At 45.7% G+C, this 20,747-nt stretch overlaps 1 pseudogene; it reads right to left on the reverse strand.

The window, feature by feature from the left end:
- Positions 1–3,295: 3,295 nt before the first annotated feature.
- LOC149461888 (uncharacterized) overlaps positions 3,296–20,747 on the reverse strand; it is a 57,423-nt pseudogene continuing 39,971 nt past the window's right edge.

Consider the following 20,747-nt stretch of genomic DNA (forward strand, 5'->3'; position numbering starts at 1 on the left):
AAATTGAGGCTTTCCCTTACAGATATGGGGGAGGGGCAACATAACCTCAAGTACAACTATGAGTGGAATTGAAGGGAAGACATTTTAGGGTGCTCCTTCTACAAAAGAAGCAAAATGTTATCTGGAAGGACTAGGAATCCATTGGACCAATGGGGATTAAACATTCTGCAATTACATTGAGAAACCATTTTGTTTGAGGTGATTGTAGCCGTATTAGTGCATTTGCGACAGAAACAATTGAGTACTGTCTGATACTTTTTTTATTTGCACTAACATACAATTTTGAGGACAAGCTTTCGGGGAATGTCCCCTTCTTCAAGGTCTAAGCAGTGCTACTCACAAAGTTAGCAGAATGTTAGAAGAGATGAAAGGGAAAAAAAAGGAGGCTAGAGATAAGATGCAGTCAAAGCGAGGGGGGAGGGGGGGATACTACACTCACACAGAAGGAGTCAAGCTAGCTAATAGTCATAAAACTGTTGGATAATGATTGAGGAATCCCTTGTCCAAATTCAGGCCGTTATCTCTGGTGTCAAACAGAATTATCATTCTTAGTTCAAACGTTTTCCTTTCCTGAATGGATTTGAAATTTCCTTTAAGTACTAAAACATTGAGGTCTCCCATTGTGTGGTCTGGTTGGGTGAAATGGTGTCCTACAGGTGTGCAGAGGTCATCTTCTTTATGTTCCTTGATGGTATGTCTGTGCAGATTCATCCTTGTTTGCAACTTCCCCAACCCCCCAACCTCAGAAATAAAGTAATCAGTAGGAAACTTCCTTCTGATGATGATGTCACAAATAATGGAAGCAAACCCTGCAATAAGAAACGCTGCAAACTGTGCAACCAAATTAATCCATCAAAAAGTGTCAGACACTCAAAAGGGATCTTCAATATCTCTGGATCATACAGCTGCACCTCCAGTAATGTTGTGTACCTTATCCAGTGCAGAAAATGCAGCAAAGGATCTTATGTTGGCGAAACAGGACAGAAGTTACAAACAAGGATGAATTTGCAGACATACCATCAAGGAACATAAAGAAGATGACCTCTGCACACCTGTAGGACACCATTTCACCCAACCAGACCACACAATGGGAGACCTCAATGTTTTAGTACTTAAAGGAAATTTCAAATCCATTCAGGAAAGAAAAACTTTTGAACTAAGAATGATAATTCTATTTGACACAAGAGATAACGGCCTTAACTTGGACCTGGGATTCCTCAATCATTATCCAACAGTTTTATGACTATTAGCTGAAGCTTGACCCCCTCTGTGTGAGTGTAGTATCCCCCCCTCCCCCCTTGCTTTGACTGCATCTTATCTCTAGCCTCCTTTTTTTTTTTCTTTCATCTCTTCTAACATTCTGCTAACTTTGTGAGTAGCACTGCTTAGACCTTGAAGAAGGAGACATTCCCCGAAAGCTTGTCCTCAAAATTGTATGTTAGTGCAAATAAATAAAAAAAGGATCACGGACAGTACTCAATTGTTTCTATTGAGAAACCATGAAATGTTACTGGCCTGTGATTGGCTCTCCTATTGTTAGTGAAGTAAGTGAGACTCCCCTTGTTGGTGTCATTACTGGAATTTCAGAAACTATGTGAAATGTTTCTTCCAAATCCAAAAAGGTGATCCCCTTGGGTAAGTACCCATCCTACTATTCCTGATATGAGTTTGTAGTCCCTGCTATACAGGAAACATGTGGGCAATCATTTACACCTTTTACAGCAGGACAGTAAATATCATAACACAATTCAAACAGAAGACCAACAGCAGGAAGTCTGCTAATTGAATGTGTAATGCAATCTGTCATTAGCATTCCCAGAGTTCCCTCTGCAACATAGTTGTCTCAGCTGTTGGTCCTGTCTGTAGATCTGTTATTTCCCCACCTTCTGTAACAGGGTGACAACCCTGCTCATTCTGCAGGAACATTACACAGCAGCGTTGTCACCCTGTACAGGGAAGTCTTAGATAGATTATAAGTAAGACACACAACAAGTAAAGTCCAACTCCAGCTAACGCTTCTACAGCAGTTACAGCAACAGGATTTCTATAAGGTTCAACCCCCCATATGAATGGAAGATGACAGTTGTAAGCACCCCCAGCAGTGTTATATGGTGTTTCCTACCCCCCCCAACTTTTATTTTTGCCAAATAGCTTGGCCTTCTACAGGAAGCAGGAAAAAAACAGATCTACTGGGAGGGTCAACAGGTAATAAAAATGTTACAAGGGGAGACTTGGAAAAACATAAAACATTTATGCTAATGACAGATTGCACCATTTATGTAATTATTGATTTTGCCCATTGTTACACTTTAGTGCCGATGTCTTAGCATTTCCAGGAATAATTAGTGCTCTTTGCACACTTTGCCCCAAAAAGGGACCCGTTCATTCAGAGTCATTAAGGTGAACCCCAATAAGAGGAATTTCAGTCTCCCAGAAGAAGTGGTAGGAATATGACCGCACACTTAGCACTTTGTAAGTTCAGATCTCTTGCAGTTGTACCGTGTGAATAGTTTATGGAGATGAGCAATAGCTGGACAGAAAAAAAATAATGACATCCAATCTTCACCTGATAGAATCCCTTTTGAGAAAACCAGATGAAACATAAGTGGCCAGCTGGGATTAGGTGGTACTGTTGAATATGTCCCCTAAAACAGCATTAACTCCGTGTTGGAAGGCCTACACCAGCTTAAGAAGTTACTCTCTAACCAAACAGAGACCTCTATCTGGCTGGTATCTCAGCTACAGACCTGCCTGCAAAGATGTCATCCATGAGAGGAGATGGAACATGGAAAGGAGGCATTGATCATGGGAGAGGAGGTGGTACATGTAATGGGAGGTGTGGACAAGGTGGGCTTAGCTGGAACCCTCAAGCCTAGCTTATGGTGTATCAATTCTCAAAAGAACCTGGAATGGACTCTCCTAATGAGGTTTCAGAGGCTTGGCAAGAAGCCATTGGACCCCATCCTAGACTCTGGTACTGAGGCATTGTTGGTCATGTATTGGTTGGTCAGATTCTGGCAATGAAGAAAACACATGGGAACATAGCTCAGTTAGTGAATGATGAAAATGCATTACATGTTCAGTCAATGCTCCATAAAAAAAGGATGAAGATGAGAATGATGAGGAAAACAGTTCAGTCATTGCTGCTTGTCTGAAAAAATGTCCATAGGTAAAATATTCACAGGCCTTCTAGGTGTGTTTCTGATGGACATAAGCACTAAAACGAATGAATCCGATTATTAGAGTCCTGTTTCTTCAAAGTTTATTTTTTTAATTAAGTAGCATCATGTCTTCCTTAGTTTGTGTGAAGACATTGGGCCTGTGAGCCTAATGGGACAGCTGTGACTTCTTTAATATTGACCCTTCTTCTGGAGTTTCCTCTATGCAGCTCAAGCTTCTGAATCCTCTGGTGATAGATTAGCCTGAAATTACCTGTAAAAGCTTTGTCACATTCTGAACATTAATATGGCTTCTCTCCAGTGTGAACCCTCTCATGTATGACAAGGTTTCCTCTCCGTTTAAAAGTTTTATCACATTCAGAACACTGATATGACTTCTCTCCAGTGTGAACCTTCTCGTGTCTGAGAAGATGTGACTTCTGTGTAAAAGCTTTATCACATTCAGAACATTGATATGGGTTCTCTCCAGTGTGAATCCTCTCATGTATGACAAGGTTTCCCCTCTGTTTAAATGTTTTATCACATTCAGAACATTGATATGGCTGCTCTCCAGTGTGGACCTTCTGGTGTGCTATGAGAACTGACTTCTGTGTAAAAGTTTTATCACATTCAGAACATTGATGTGGTTTCTCTCCAGTGTGGATCCTCTGGTGTGTGATAAGATCTGACTTCCATGTAAAAGCTTTGTCACATTCAGAACACTGATATGACTTCTCTCCAGTGTGAATCCTCTGGTGTGTGATAAGATATGACTTATTTGTAAAAGCTTTGTCACATTCAGAACACTGATATAACTTCTCTCCAGTGTGAATCCTCTGGTGTATGATAAGATATGACTTATTTGTAAAAGCTTTATCACATTCAGAACACTGATATGGCTTCTCTCCAGTGTGAATCCTGTGGTGTGATATAAGATCTGACTTATGTCTAAAAGCTGTGTCACATTCAGAACACTGATATGGTTTCTCTCCAGTGTGCATCCTCTGGTGTCTGATAAGAGATGACTTGTCTGTAAAAGCTTTGTCACATTCAGAACACTGATATGGCTTCTCTCCAGTGTGAATCCTCTGGTGTCTGACAAGAGATGACTTCCGTGTAAAAGCTTTGTCACATTTAGAACACTGATATGACTTCTCTCCAGTGTGAATCCTCTGGTGTATGATAAGATTTGCCTTCCATGTAAAAGCTTTGTCACATTCAGAACACTGATATGGCTCCTCTCCAGTGTGAACCTTCTGGTGTGCAATATGTTTTGCCTCCATTGTAAAATCTTTGTCACGTTCCAAACAAGAAATAGCTTGAAATGACTCCTCTTATGTATACATGGGTTGGACTTTACTGTAAAGCAATTGTCACATCCAGAACACTGAAATGACTTTTCTCATGTTGTCCTCTGAGGTTGGATCAGTGTTGAAGAGGACCCAAAGCACTTATGACATTTAGAACACGGATATGACTTGTGTCCTGTGTGACTCCTCCAGTGAACTGCAATAAAAACTTTCAGTCAATTACAACACCCAGATGTTTGGTTTTTCATGTGACTGAGTTGTATTCACAAACACCAGCATGACCGAAAACGTGGCTCATCAATCCACCTGTACAAAAAAAAATAAAAAATCAGAATTCTATATAAAGGTCTAAAGTTGTTTTTTATTTTTAATGATCATTAATAAATATATCTTATATCATCGCAGGCTGTGTCAGCATTATGGTTGTCCTCAAAGGGCCAGTTGTAACTGTAAGACTAGATCTCCAGAGCACCTCACCCCCCCATTACATCAGATGCCAAGAACCCCACACCCACCCTAACATCACCGTGCACCTCCTTTGGGGGCAGAGCTGGAAAGCAGAAAGTGCAGGGTCTGGAGGAGGACCAGAGGAGGAGTGGAGTCAATTACCAGAGTCTGCTGAATGCTGAGACCAAGGGAGGTGAGGATGAGGGGATGCTGCAGCTGCACTGAGAGGTGCAGGATTTGGCAGAGGAGTTCTATTCTCTTCTCTGCTGCCAACTGCTGAGACAAGGTGGGGGAGGAGACAAGGGGGTACCTGCAGGAGAGGTACAAGGGCCACATGAAATAACTTAGAGGGCAGGATCTGGATACAGGTGTTTGACACCTGTGTTATATATATAGAAAGCATATGTACATTATCATTTGTATATATATATATATAAAATATTTTACCCACGTGCTGACAACCTGTAGTGGGTTACCTCAGTTTCATCAAAAGTACAAGACCCTATCCTACAAGCCCTTCCCCCCCCTCCACACCTACTGTATACATTTCCAATGCATACCTTTGACTCACTGCCCCCGCTCTTTGCTGCTCGGTGACTGAGGTTATATATCATGGACCTGCCAGTGCTGTGATTCCAATATGCTGAATAAGGGCTTGAGACCAGATATGCCTTTAATGTTCCTGCGTTTGCATGTCCTCATTTTTCCCATTTTCTTTTCCCTGGGATGACTTACGTCTGATTCTTTGCCTATGTATTGCTATGTATTTTTTTGTTTGCTATATGTGTATTACCTCCTATTGCATTTCCGACTGATACCTTGTATTACCTGGACCTATTGTATGCTCGGAGTTTATTAATAAACTTTAATTTAAAAAAATATTTTATTTTTTTTCCATAAACTAAATTGTATTGTTTAAGTTTTTAAGTGCACACAGTATATCCAACATTCAGCCCAGACAATGGAGTCATACATTCTAATGTATAAGCAGTTGTGGCAATGTTACAGATCATACAGAACAATAACTTGCTTTGTCTCTGGTGTCACTTTTACCTTCAATGTCTCAAATGCACTAATACGGCTACAATCACCTCAAGCAACCTTCAATAAACAAATAAAAAGAGAAAAAAGAAGCAACGTAGAACAATTCACCTGTACATGGCAAGTAACTCTCTCCAGTACATACATAGATAGCTGACACCGTTCAAGTAGGCCTGTGTCTACAGGATCATACACCAAGTATCGGCCTCCAATGTAGTCACCATTTAGTAGGGTACAGTTGGCCGGGTCCATTTTTTGGGGCCTAAAAAAGTTAAACCTATAAAAACCTATGACAAATGAAGTATGGGGAGTGAGTACCGGAGTATCCAGCCAGTTCTGCCAGAGAGCCATAAGTCTCCTAGGAGAAGTTATGTTTTCATGTATTAACCACTAGCCGCCCTGCCACTGCATATATACGTGTGCAGGGCGGCACTGGGGCGCAAAAGCACGTTTTTAAAACGGGCTCCGCGCTCCCGACATTTTCGTGGGCAGGGGGCGCGCACTCCCGCCGACCCGCGGGGGACACCATTTGATCCCGGAGGGATCAATCATTCAATTTCAGCCAGTGATGTCTGGCTGAAATCAGATGATCGGTCCCTGTCCTATCCTGTCCTGTGTTGACATTTACACAGGACAGGATATGATGTCATTCTTCTCTGCCTGGACACATTCCGTTACAGCCAGAGAAGAAGACATACAAATTGTGAGTAAAACAGCACATACCCACAGTTAGAACACTCTAGGACACATTTAACCCCCTAATCGCTCCCCCCCAGTTAACCTCTTCACTGCTCTGTCACCAGTGTCACTGATCAGTGAACCGATTTTTACTGATCACTGTATCAGTGTCGCTGGTGACTTCCAATAGTGTTAGCGCCCCTCCCAGATAGTGCCAGTTTGTCCACCAGTAATCCCATTTAACCCCTTGATCGCCCCCCCCCCCAGTTAACCCCTTCACTGCCCTGTCACCAGTGTCATTGATTACAGTGAACAGATTTTTACTGATCACTGTATTAGTGTCACTGGTGACTTCCAATAGTGTTAGCGCCCCTCCCAGATAGTGCCAGTTTGCCCGCTAATGCACGGGATTTTTTTTAACAAAAAAATGGAGCAGAATACATTTTGGCTTAAATTTATGACTAACTTTGAGTTTACGATATATTTTTTATAGCTGAAAGTAGAAAATATTGCTTTTTTTCAAATTTGTCGTGGTTTTTTTGTTTATAGCGCAAAAAATAAAATGCGCACAGGTGATCAAATATCACCAAAAGAAATCTCTATTTGTGTGAAAAAAAGGACGTAAATTTTGTTTGGGTGCAGCATTGCATGACCGCGCAATTATCAGTTGAATTAGTGCAGCGCCAAACAGCAAAAAAAGGCGTGGTCATTAAGGGGGGTAAATCCTCAGGAGCTCAAGTGCTTAATATGGAGTTCACCTGCTCAATCCATGCCTGGTGGGAGTATGAGTTGATAACCAGAATGCTTGGATTCGATTTGCAGGTTCGTTCAGAAAGTGCATCTAAGAATCCAAAAATTACAAGCTTAATCTCTACTAGGGAGAGACTTTGTTCAATTAAAAGAAAAACTTCAAAGACAAGTGAGAAAATGTAAATGAGAAGCTGAGAGAAGAGCTAAAAACACTAAAAATACCCCCACAGATCTATCCTAGAAATTCAGTCTAAAATGTAACAATTACACCAAGAAAACCCTCAACTGAGGGAAGAGATAATGACACCAAAGATACAAATGGAGCTCAACAATCAGGAAAGAGAATCAAAGAGGATGATTTATACAAAGTACCCATCAAGGAACAACAGACCGGTGAGACCAATCAGCTTCCGAAATGTAACAAGACAAAGACCAGCAATAGCCAAGACAACTCTACTAATCCTGAGACCACAAATAGTGATGGCCGAACACCCCCCTGTTCAGGTCGCGGTCAAACATCCGAACCTACAGAATGTTCTACAGTGAATGTCGAACAGGAAGGACTGAGAGGTGTCTTACCGCATCTGAGTATGAAGATACGGCTCAGTTACTAATATCCGGCATGAGTTCTATGATGAAGTCACGCGGTATTTTAGTAGTGAGACATTCATTCATGTTCCTGGTGTCAGTGGGGTTCCCTGCCGACAGCTGAATGTCAAAAGAATTGTCAGCACTGCCCATCAATTAAAAAAAAAAACAGCTTGTTGTCCCCCCTCTCATCCACACCAAGCACTTCGAGACTGGTATGGATTTTGAGAGGAACCCTCTATGCCAATAATATTTTTATAAATGGCATGGGGGTCCCCCAAAAATCCATATCAGGAGGTGAGCACCCCCTCTCCTGAACCATACCAGGCCACATGCCCGCAACATGGTGGGGTGCCTTGGGTCGGGAGCCCCCCAAAGCACCTTGTCCACATATTGATGGGGACAAAGGCCTCTTTCCCACAACCGTAGCCTGTGGTTGTGGGGGTCTGTAACCTGGGGGGCTTATTGGAATCTGGAAGCCCCCTTTAACAAGGGGGCCCAAAGATCCTGGCCCCCCCGCCTATGTAAATGAGTAGGCGGTATATGGTACTGCTACCCATTCACAGAAAAAGTGTAGAAAATGACAGGAGACAGTCTTTAACAAGTCCTTTATTGAAAATAAACATTTTAAAAAATGTCCCCCAAAGTAGATTCAACGTCAATCACGATCCTGCCACCATCGCTACCCAAAAAAGGGGAAAAAAGCTATGCTGGCTCCTGGCTGTCTGACAGCTGCACCTGTGACAACAGTTTTTATATACCCCGCCCCCTTGTGACATCACCACGCACTGTGATTGGTCAAAGTATTACACCTGACTTGTGGTTAGGTGCATTGCTTTGTCCTATCACAATGCACTATCAGGGCGCAGTGCATTGTGGGGCATGGTGGGCAAACAGCCCACTGAATGCCCATACTGTTTGTGTTTGCTGAACACACGAACGGCCCATGTTCAAATCAAACTTAGGTTCAACTGGAACATGAAGCCCATCCCTACAAACAAACAATCATCAAACCACAAGAACAGCCAACAAACTCCGGATTCTTATTGTTATTAATAGACTCAAATGGGAAATATCTAAACACCAAACGGCTCTTCCCAGGAACAAGAGACAACAAAATTCAAGTCCAACAACTGAACAAGCGATAGGAGTCATCAATGATCCGTATTTCACCAACCCCAAACATATCATCATACACACCGACCCAAACATATCATCATACACACCGACCCAAACATATCATCATACACACCGACCCAAACGTATCATCATACACACCGACCCAAACATATCATCATACACACCGACCCAAACATATCATCATACACACCGACCCAAACATATCATCATACACACCGACCCAAACATATCATCATACACACCGACCCAAACGTATCATCATACACACCGACCCAAACGTATCATCATACACACCGACCCAAACATATCATCATACACACCGACCCAAACGTATCATCATACACACCGACCCAAACGTATCATCATACACACCGACCCAAACATATCATACACACCGACCCAAACATATCATCATACACACCGACCCAAACATATCATCATACACACCGACCCAAACATATCATCATACACACCGACCCAAACATATCATCATACACACCGACCCAAACGTATCATCATACACACCGACCCCAAACATATCATCATACACACCGACCCAAACGTATCATCATACACACCGACCCAAACGTATCATCATACACACCGACCCAAACATATCATCATACACACCGACCCAAACATATCATCATACACACCGACCCAAACATATCATCATACACACCGACCCAAACATATCATCATACACACCGACCCAAACATATCATCATACACACCGACCCAAACATATCATCATACACACCGACCCAAACGTATCATCATACACACCGACCCAAACATATCATCATACACACCGACCCAAACGTATCATCATACACACCGACCCAAACGTATCATCATACACACCGACCCAAACGTATCATCATACACACCGACCCAAACATATCATCATACACACCGACCCAAACGTATCATCATACACACCGACCCAAACATATCATCATACACACCGACCCAAACATATCATCATACACACCGACCCAAACATATCATCATACACACCGACCCAAACATATCATCATACACACCGACCCCAACATATCATCATACACACCGACCCAAACATATCATCATACACACCGACCCAAACATATCATCATACACACCAACCCAAACATATCATACACACCGACCCAAACATATCATCATACACACCGACCCAAACATATCATCATACACACCGACCCAAACGTATCATCATACACACCGACCCAAACGTATCATCATACACACCGACCCAAACGTATCATCATACACACCGACCCAAACATATCATCATACACACCGACCCAAACGTATCATCATACACACCGACCCAAACGTATCATCATACACACCGACCCAAACGTATCATCATACACACCGACCCAAACATATCATCATACACACGGACCCAAACGTATCATCATACACACCGACCCAAACGTATCATCATACACACCGACCCCAACATATCATCATACACACGGACCCAAACGTATCATCATACACACCGACCCAAACGTATCATCATACACACCGACCCCAACATATCATCATACACACCGACCCAAACGTATCATCATACACACCGACCCAAACGTATCATCATACACACCGACCCAAACATATCATCATACACACCGACCCAAACATATCATCATACACACCGACCCAAACGTATCATCATACACACCGACCCAAACATATCATCATACACACCGACCCAAACGTATCATCATACACACCGACCCCAACATATCATCATACACACCGACCCAAACATATCATCATACACACCGACCCAAACGTATCATCATACACACCGACCCAAACATATCATCATACACACCGACCCAAACGTATCATCATACACACCGACCCAAACATATCATCATACACACCGACCCAAACGTATCATCATACACACCGACCCAAACATATCATCATACACACCGACCCAAACATATCATCATACACACCGACCCAAACGTATCATCATACACACTGACCCAAACATATCATCATACACACCGACCCAAACATATCATCATACACACAGACCCAAACATATCATCATACACACCGACCCAAACATATCATCATACACACCGACCCCAACATATCATCATACACACCGACCCAAACATATCATCATACACACCGACCCAAACATATCATCATACACACCAACCCAAACATATCATACACACCGACCCAAACATATCATCATACACACCGACCCAAACATATCATCATACACACCGACCCAAACGTATCATCATACACACCGACCCAAACGTATCATCATACACACCGACCCAAACGTATCATCATACACACCGACCCAAACATATCATCATACACACCGACCCAAACGTATCATCATACACACCGACCCAAACGTATCATCATACACACCGACCCAAACGTATCATCATACACACCGACCCAAACATATCATCATACACACGGACCCAAACGTATCATCATACACACCGACCCAAACGTATCATCATACACACCGACCCCAACGTATCATCATACACACCGACCCAAACGTATCATCATACACACCGACCCAAACGTATCATCATACACACCGACCCAAACATATCATCATACACACCGACCCAAACGTATCATCATACACACCGACCCAAACGTATCATCATACACACCGACCCAAACGTATCATCATACACACCGACCCAAACGTATCATCATACACACCGACCCCAACGTATCATCATACACACCGACCCAAACGTATCATCATACACACCGACCCAAACGTATCATCATACACACCGACCCAAACGTATCATCATACACACCGACCCAAACATATCATCATACACACCGACCCAAACGTATCATCATACACACCGACCCAAACGTATCATCATACACAGAGACCCAAACATATCATCATACACACCGACCCAAACATATCATCATACACACCGACCCAAACATATCATCATACACACCGACCCAAACATATCATCATACACACAGACCCAAACATATCATCATACACACCGACCCAAACATATCATCATACACACCGACCCAAACGTATCATCATACACACCGACCCAAACATATCATCATACACACCGACCCAAACATATCATCATACACACCGACCCAAACGTATCATCATACACACCGACCCCAACATATCATCATACACACCGACCCAAACGTATCATCATACACACCGACCCCAACATATCATCATACACACCGACCCAAACATATCATCATACACACCGACCCAAACGTATCATCATACACACCGACCCAAACATATCATCATACACACCGACCCAAACATATCATCATACACACCGACCCAAACGTATCATCATACACACCGACCCAAACGTATCATCATACACACCGACCCAAACGTATCATCATACACACCGACCCAAACATCCTCCAGGGACAAAAGGAAGCCTCTGAGAATAAACTATTACAACTAACAGAGACCGCACAACAAAAATGTCCTCACTCCAACATCATACTGTCCTCCCTAATTCCAAGGATGGACATAACAAACAATAGAAAACTCAGCGAATCAACACAGAGCTGGCAGATAAAACCAGGTCAGAGCCTACCATTCACCTGACACAACATCATTCCATCATGACCCAACACCTCTATGACTACAAACACCTCAACTAACAAGGGGGCAGTCAACTAGCAAGAGAACCCAAAGACATTGTACTGAATGGAACTCACAACCCGGGATCTGCCACAAACCATCTCAGATGGACACAATGGGGCTGATTTACTAAAACTGGAGTGTGCAAAATCTGGGGCAGCGGTGCATGGGAGCCAATCAGGTTCTGACTTCAGCTTGTTCAATTAAGCTTTGACATAAAACCTGGAAGCTGATTGGTTCCCATGCAGAGCTGCACCAGACTTTGCACTCTCCAGTGTCTCATTGTCATCATAGGCCGTGTCCAGAATGACCACCCATCCCCCCTTATCAGCTGGCTTCAATGTTATATCTCCCCTTGCTGCTAATGATGGCAATGCACCTTTCTCCTCAATGGTCCCATTATTAGGATATGACCCCAGAGTTCCTGATTATAGACTGTCATACGTCACCATCTTTATCATCCAAATGAAGGAACATTTCTGCTGCTGCATATGTAGTGGGTGGTGGAAACTTCCATTTTGTCTGTAAACCTCAGACAGACCTACTCAGTGGTGTGACTACAGATGATCCCTCAATATCGCCTCTCCAAGAATAATGTCCCTTCAATCTAATATTCCTGAGACATCTATACAAGTCCTGTGCCAACAACAACTTCTTCATGATACCTTTAGGGCTAAAGCCCCAACCTTTCCCCAGAAGGTCCATCTTACCCGATGTCAGTCCAGCTGAGGAGAAGGTGACAATTCCGTCTATTTCTGTTGATGATGAATCATCTGTTGGGATGGTTGGATGAGTGGGAGATCCCTTGTTGCAGCGTTGATGTTTCCTACCTCCCCTGTGGCCGGATCTCTGCTGTTTCCTTGATTCTGATGGACAATACGAGGCCGGTGTTGTCCCTCTATAGATCCTAATAAAGTGCCTCCAGCAGAGGAGGGAAGTGATGGGTCAGAGGCTGTAGAAGAAGCTCTAGTGAGCAGTCTAGATGGACGAGGTGAGTCTTGTGTAGGTGGTGCTCCAAGAGTACGCCTGATTAGTAGACGGTTAGATGTTGGACTCCTTCAGCTGCTCGGCTGACAATGCAGACTGCAGTGTAGACTCCACCTGTGTGATCTGTACAGCCAGAGCAGCTTCTTCCTTCTGGAGAAATGAAACTCGAGAACAATGGAGCTTCTGTTTAGGACTTGTGTAACCAGACCACTGGACTCCTCCCTGTCCACAAACAGACCACTGGACTCCTCCCTGTCCACAAACAGACCACTGGACTCCTCCCTGTCCACAAACAGACCACTGGACTCCTCCCTGTCCACAAACAGACCACTGGACTCCTCCCTGTCCACAAACAGACCACTGGACTCCTCCCTGTCCACAAACAGACCACTGGACTCCTCCCTGTCCACAAACAGACCACTGGACTCCTCCCTGTCCACAAACAAAGCCGGGGTCACTTTACCCCATAGACCCCTCAGAATACGCTGTGCTTTCTAATGTTCAGCTAAAGTTATATTTTTACATAGACAAGACAGCTTTTTTTTTTAGGAACTTCTCAGGAGGATTTTGATCTGGTGTCATTTGGCCAAAAAACCTTCCCCTCCTCCACTAAGAATACCCCCTTTCTCCTCCCACAGAGGACACCCCTCCCCCACTAAAGACACCCTCTCCACTGAGGATACTCCATTCCCCTCTTTTCCTCCTCTGAAGACACCCCTCCCCCTCCTTTCCTGCATTGGGGACACCCTTCCCCCTCCCCTTCTGAGGACACCCCTCTCCCTTAGTGTTGATGCCCCTCCCCCACTCAAGACACTCTTTCCACTGAGACCACCTCCCCCTACTTTCCTGAACTGAGGTCCCCCCTCCCCCTCTTGCATGGAGCTGCAGCCAGAGACAAACAAGAAGCTGAAGGAGAAATGTCTGGGGAAGTCAGGATGTGAGGAGCCATAGAGGGAGACTACTGGGGTGACAGCAGCTTTTGAAGGGAGAGAGGGGAACCATGGGAGGCAATGTGGTGTCACTAAGAGGGGAGGAGAGAGGAACCATGGGAGGCAATGTGGTGTCACTCAGAGGGGAGGAGAGAGGAACCATGGGGGGTGTTGTGCTTTGAAGAATTTTTAATAATCTAGCAATGCCACCAAAAATAGTATGTTCTGACAGGTAATGCCTGGGCAAATAAAGTCAGCTAAAGGTGCTTGCAGATATAATAATAATTTATAAAATAATTTATCTGACTTAATTGATAATTCTGAGTAATTTAGAGCCAACCAAAATCCTTTAAAAACACAGATTAGATCAGTGGAAATATGGACTACGGGTTATGAAATAAATGATTATTTATCGATTGTGATGCACACAGACACCAAGATCATTTGCATAAATGTTGAAAATTTTTTACATAGCAATAGTTTTTATGTATAGATATATATATATATAGGATGGATAAAGTCAATTAACCCCTCGCCCTCCTGAGGATTTCCCCCTCCTTCCTAACCAGGCTATTTTTTGTGTTACGGCGCTGTGTTACTTTAACTGACAATTGCGCGGTCATGCAACGCTGCACCCAAATGAAATTTATGTCATTTTTTTCCCCACAAATATAGATTTCTGTGGTATTTGTGCGTTTTTTTTTCGCTATAAAAAAAACCTGACAATTTTGAGAAAAAACAATATTTTGGACTTTTTGCTATTAACTACTTGCCGACCGCAGATAGCTGAATGACGGCTACACTGCATCCGGCCAGTTCTGGGTGGACGTCATATGACATCCGCAAAGAACGCGCTCTCCTGCGTGCCCCCAGGGGGCGCACACCCAGCGATCTCCATGATCACTCTGTCCTACGGACACAGCTGATCACATGCTGTGGTAAAAGGACAATCACAGCGGCCTTTTACCACGTGATCAGCGGTGTCCAATGACACGCTGATCACCGGGAAATGCAAGTGCTGTTCTCGGCTGCACTTTCCTCACGCTGTCAGAGCATGAGGAAAGTACTGCCGAGAACTGGCAGTTGTAAGAGCGGGGATCGGCACCGATCATCAGGGCACTGATGATTGGTGCCCAGCAGTGCCACCCACCAGTTCTGCCCACCTGTGCCCACTAGTGCACCCACCTGTGCCTAGCAGTGTGCCCACCTGTATCCAGCAGTGCACCCACCTGTGCCACCCAGCAGTGCCACACACCTGTGCCCTGAAGTGCCACTTACCTGTGCCCAGCAGTGCCACCCACCTGTGCCCAGCAGTGCTGCCAGTCAGTGCCACCAGTCAGTGCCCATTGGTTGTGCCAGTCAGTGCCCATTGGTTGTGCCAGTCAGTGCCTAGCAGTGCCGCCAGTCAGTGCCCAGCAGTCATGCCAGTCAGTGCCACCTGTCAGTGCCACCTCATTAGTGCCGCCTATCAGTGCCCATCAGTGCTGCCTCATCAACGCACATCAGTGAAGGAGAAAAATTACCTGTTTGAAAAATTTTATAATAGAAACAAAAACTTTTTTTTTTTTCAAATTTTTTGCACTTTTTTTGTTTATAGCACAAAAAATAAAGTGCCCAGCGGTGATTAAATAACACCAAAAGAAATCTTTATTTGTGAGAAACAAATTATAAAAATTTCATATGGGTACAATCTTGCATAACCGCGCAATTGTCAAAGTGCAATAGCACTGAAAGCTGAAAATTGGCCTGGTAAGGAAGGGGGTAGAAGTGTCCTGTAGGCAGGAAGGGGGTAGAAGTGCCCTGTAGGCAAGAAGGGGGTAGAAGTGTCCTGTAGGCAGGAAGGGGGTAGAAGTGTCCTGTAGGCAAGAAGGGGGTAGAAGTGTCCTGTAGGCAGGAAGGGGGTAGAAGTGCCCTGTAGGCAAGAAGGGGGTAGAAGTGCCCTGTAGGCAGGAAGGGGGTAGAGGTGCCCGGTAGGCAGGAAGGGGGTAGAGGTGCCCGGTAGGCAGGAAGGGGGTAGAAGTGCCCGGTAGGCAAGAAGGGGGGGTAGAGGTGCCCTGTAGGCATGAAGGGGGTAGAGGTGCCCTGTAGGCATGAAGGGGGTAGAAGTGCCCGGTAGGCAGGAAGGGGGTAGAAGTGCCCGGTAGGCAGGAAGGGGGTAGAAGTGCCCGGTAGGCAGGAAGGGGGTAGAAGTGCCCTGTAGGCAGGAAGGGGGTAGAAGTGCCCTGTAGGCAGGAAGGGGGTAGAGGTGCCCTGTAGGCAGGAAGGGGGTAGAGGTGCCCTGTAGGCAGGAAGGGGGTAGAGGTGCCCTGTAGGCAGGAAGGGGGTAGAGGTGCCCTGTGGGCAGGAAGGGGGTAGAAGTGCCCGGTAGGCAGGAAGGGGGTAGAAGTGCCCGGTAGGCAGGAAGGGGGTAGAAGTGCCCGGTAGGCAGGAAGGGGGTAGAAGTGCCCGGTGGGCAGGAAGGGGGTAGAAGTGCCCTGTGGGCAGGAAGGGGGTAGGAGTGCCCTGTAGGCAGGAAGGGGGTAGAAGTGTCCGGTAGGCAGGAAGGGGATAGGAGTGCCCTGTAGGCAGGAAGGGGGTAGGAGTGCCCTGTAGGCAGGAAGGGGGTAGCAGTGCCCAGTAGGCAGGAAGGGGGTAGCAGTGCCCAGTAGGCAGGAAGGGGGTAGAAGTGCCCGGTAGGCAGGAAGGGGGTAGAAGTGCCCGGTAGGCAGGAAGGGGGTAGAAGTGCCCTGTAGGCAAGAAGGGGGTAGAAGTGCCCTGTAGGCGGGAAGGGGGTAGAAGTGCCCTGTAGGCAGGAAGGGGGTAGAAGTGCCCTGTAGGCAGGAAGGGGGTAGAAGTGCCCGGTAGGCAGGAAGGGGGTAGAAGTGCCCGGTAGGCAGGAAGGGGGTAGAAGTGCCCGGTAGGCAGGAAGGGGGTAGAAGTGCCCGGTAGGCAGGAAGGGGGTAGAAGTGCCCGGTAGGCAGGAAGGGGGTAGAAGTGCCCGGTAGGCAGGAAGGGGGTAGAAGTGCCCGGTAGGCAGGAAGGGGGTAGAAGTGCCCGGTAGGCAGGAAGGGGGTAGAAGTGCCCGGTAGGCAGGAAGGGGGTAGAAGTGCCCGGTAGGCAGGAAGGGGGTAGAAGTGCCCGGTAGGCAGGAAGGGGGTAGAAGTGCCCGGTAGGCAGGAAGGGGGTAGAAGTGTCCGGTAGGCAGGAAGGGGGTAGAAGTGCCCGGTAGGCAGGAAGGGGGTAGAAGTGCCCGGTAGGCAGGAAGGGGGTAGAAGTGCCCGGTAGGCAGGAAGGGGGTAGAAGTGCCCGGTAGGCAGGAAGGGGGTAGAAGTGCCCGGTAGGCAGGAAGGGGGTAGAAGTGCCCGGTAGGCAGGAAGGGTGTAGAGGTGCCCTGTAGGCAGGAAGGGGGTAGAAGTGCCCGGTAGGCAGGAAGGGGGTAGAAGTGTCCTGTAGGCAGGAAGGGGGTAGAAGTGCCCGGTAGGCAGGAAGGGGGTAGAAGTGCCCGGTAGGCAGGAAGGGGGTAGAAGTGCCCGGTAGGCAGGAAGGGGGTAGAAGTGCCCGGTAGACAGGAAGGGGGTAGAAGTGCCCGGTAGGCAGGAAGGGGGTAGAAGTGCCCTGTAGGCAGGAAGGGGGTAGAAGTGCCCGGTAGACAGGAAGGGGGTAGAAGTGCCCTGTAGGCAGGAAGGGGGTAGAAGTGCCCGGTAGGCAGGAAGGGGGTAGAAGTGCCCTGTAGGCAGGAAGGGGGTAGAAGTGTCCTGTAGGCAGGAAGGGGGTAGAAGTGCCCTGTAGGCAGGAAGGGGGTAGAAGTGCCCAGTAGGCAGGAAGGGGGTAGAAGTGCCCGGTAGGCGAGGGGTTTAACATGTGCAGTAAACAAAAACATTTTGAAAATCAAATTTCGTCGTCAAATTTCATCATAAATGTACAAAAAAAGTATTCTGGGACAGGTCTTTGCTACAAAATCCTAATATGTGTAAATTAATTGCTTTACGTGAAAGTTATGTTTACAAATGGCGGTATAGATAATGGGGTTTTTTTTCTACTAGTATTGGCAGCGATCAGCAACTTATTGCAGGACTGTAAGACTGAGGCAGACATTCTGACACTGGGGGGGGAATTGACTTGGTGTCACTGACATCCCCAGTGACACCAATACAGTTATCAGTACTAAAAAAAGCACTGACACTGTACTAATGGCACTGGGCAGGAAGGGGTTAACATGAAGGGTGATCAAAGGGTTAACTGTGTGCTGGGAGTGTTTTACTAGGGGGCGGGGGTGCATTATTGTAAGCGCACTGTTCTGGATGGCTGTGCTGTGCAGTGTGCCCGAGCTGACAGGGAGGAGGATTGTTAGTAAACAAAACAGTCCTCCTCCCCATCAGAGATACTCGGTAATCACTGGGCGCCGGCGGGTAATTACTGGCCGGGATCCGGTGACTGACAGCCACACACACTATTTCTATCACTCCTGATTGGCGGGAGATATGACATCACACGCACACTATTTCTATCACTCCTGATTGGCGGGAGATATGACATCACACGCACACTATTTCTATCACTCCTGATTGGTGGGAAATCTGACATCACACGCACACTATTTCTATCACTCCTGATTGGTGGAGATATGACATCACACGCACACTATTTCTATCACTCCTGATTGGCGGGAGATATGACATCACACGCACACTATTTCTATCACTCCTGATTGGTGGGAGATATGACATCACACGCACACTATTTCTATCACTCCTGATTGGTGGGAGATATGACATCACACGCACACTATTTCTATCACTCCTGATTGGTGGGAGATATGACATCACACGCACACTATTTCTATCACTCCTGATTGGCGGGAGATATGACATCACACGCACACTATTTCTATCACTCCTGATTGGTGGGAAATCTGACATCACACGCACACTATTTCTATCACTCCTGATTGGTGGAGATATGACATCACACGCACACTATTTCTATCACTCCTGATTGGCGGGAGATATGACATCACATGCACACTATTTCTATCACTCCTGATTGGTGGGAGATATGACATCACACGCACACTATTTCTATCACTCCTGATTGGTGGGAGATATGACATCACACGCACGCTATTTCTATCACTAATGATTGGTGGGAGATATGACATCACACGCACGCTATTTCTATCACTCCTGATTGGTTGGAGATATGACATCACACACACGCTATTTCTATCGCTCCCGATTGGTTGGAGATATGACATCACACACACGCTATTTCTATCGCTCCCGATTGGTTGGAGATATGACATCACACGCACGCTATTTCTATCACTCCCGATTGGTGGGAGATATGACATCACACGCACGCTATTTCTATCACTCCCGATTGGTGGGAGATATGACATCACACGTACACTATTTCTATCACTCTCGATTGGTGGGAGATATGACATCACACGCACACTATTTCTATCGCTAATGATTGGCGGGAGATATGACATCACACGCACACTATTTCTATCACTCCTGATTGGTGGAGATATGACATCACACGCACACTATTTCTATCACTCCTGATTGGTGGGAGATATGACATCACACGCACACTATTTCTATCCCTCCCAATTGGTGGAGATATGACATCACACGCACACTATTTCTATCACTCCTGATTGGTGGAGATATGACATCACACGTACACTATTTCTATCACTCCTGATTGGTGGGAGATATGACATCACACGTACACTATTTCTATCACTCCTGATTGGTGGGAAATCTGACATCACACGCACACTATTTCTATCACTCCTGATTGGTGGGAGATATGACATCACACGCACACTATTTCTATCACTCCTGATTGGTGGAGATATGACATCACATGCACGCTATTTCTATCACTCCTGATTGGCGGGAGATATGACATCACATGCACGCTATTTCTATCACTCCTGATTGGTGGGAGATATGACATCACACGCACGCTATTTCTATCACTCCTGATTGGTGGGAGATATGACATCACATGCACGCTATTTCTATCACTCCTGATTGGCGGGAGATATGACATC

The sequence above is a fragment of the Staurois parvus genome, unplaced genomic scaffold (genome assembly GCF_062004578.1).
Source record: "Staurois parvus isolate SC_StPar_1 unplaced genomic scaffold, SC_StPar_1.0 ptg000191l, whole genome shotgun sequence".
In the NCBI taxonomy this organism is placed as follows: Eukaryota; Metazoa; Chordata; class Amphibia; order Anura; family Ranidae; genus Staurois; species Staurois parvus.